The following is a 545-nucleotide window of genomic DNA, read 5'->3' as shown; positions in this document are numbered from 1 at the left end:
TCTCCCTGCCCCCCTTCCAACCATGTTCCACTCCCTGTATCCTAGAGCCCTGTTGTTTCAAGGTTGTGCATACATCATTATTTACCTCTGTTCCACTTAGCCCATGCACACCTGCCGAATTGTTCTCCCTGTCACTTTTATTCTTCCATTCCCCTCCCCCTTCTTTTGTACTGCCCCCCTCCCTAGCACCCAACTATCCTGTGTCTATTCCCTACCCTGTGCTCCACTTTCCCCTCCCTCCCTTCACCCCACACCCCACATCCTGGTAACTCCATTAAAATTTTTAACTTTTCATTTTGAGATAACTTTAGATTTACTGAAGAAATGCAAGGATAGAACAATGATAGAACAGTGAGTATGCCCTTCACTCAGCTTCCTCTAATGTGAGATAACCAATATTTTGGAAAACCAAAGACATATCAAGAGATCCAGCTTTGGACCCTGTATGGCAGAAACGGGCATTAGGAGTTTTAAACAGCCAAAGCAAACGTTGTTTATAGATAGCAGACAGAGGCAGTGACAAGGTGCCCCAAGTAAGAAAACTT

Source organism: Chrysochloris asiatica, unplaced genomic scaffold, assembly GCF_000296735.1.
Source record: "Chrysochloris asiatica unplaced genomic scaffold, ChrAsi1.0 scaffold00101, whole genome shotgun sequence".
Classification (NCBI taxonomy): Eukaryota; Metazoa; Chordata; class Mammalia; order Afrosoricida; family Chrysochloridae; genus Chrysochloris; species Chrysochloris asiatica.
The sequence above is the reverse complement of the archived record's forward strand: the minus strand, read 5'-3'. Positions refer to the sequence as shown.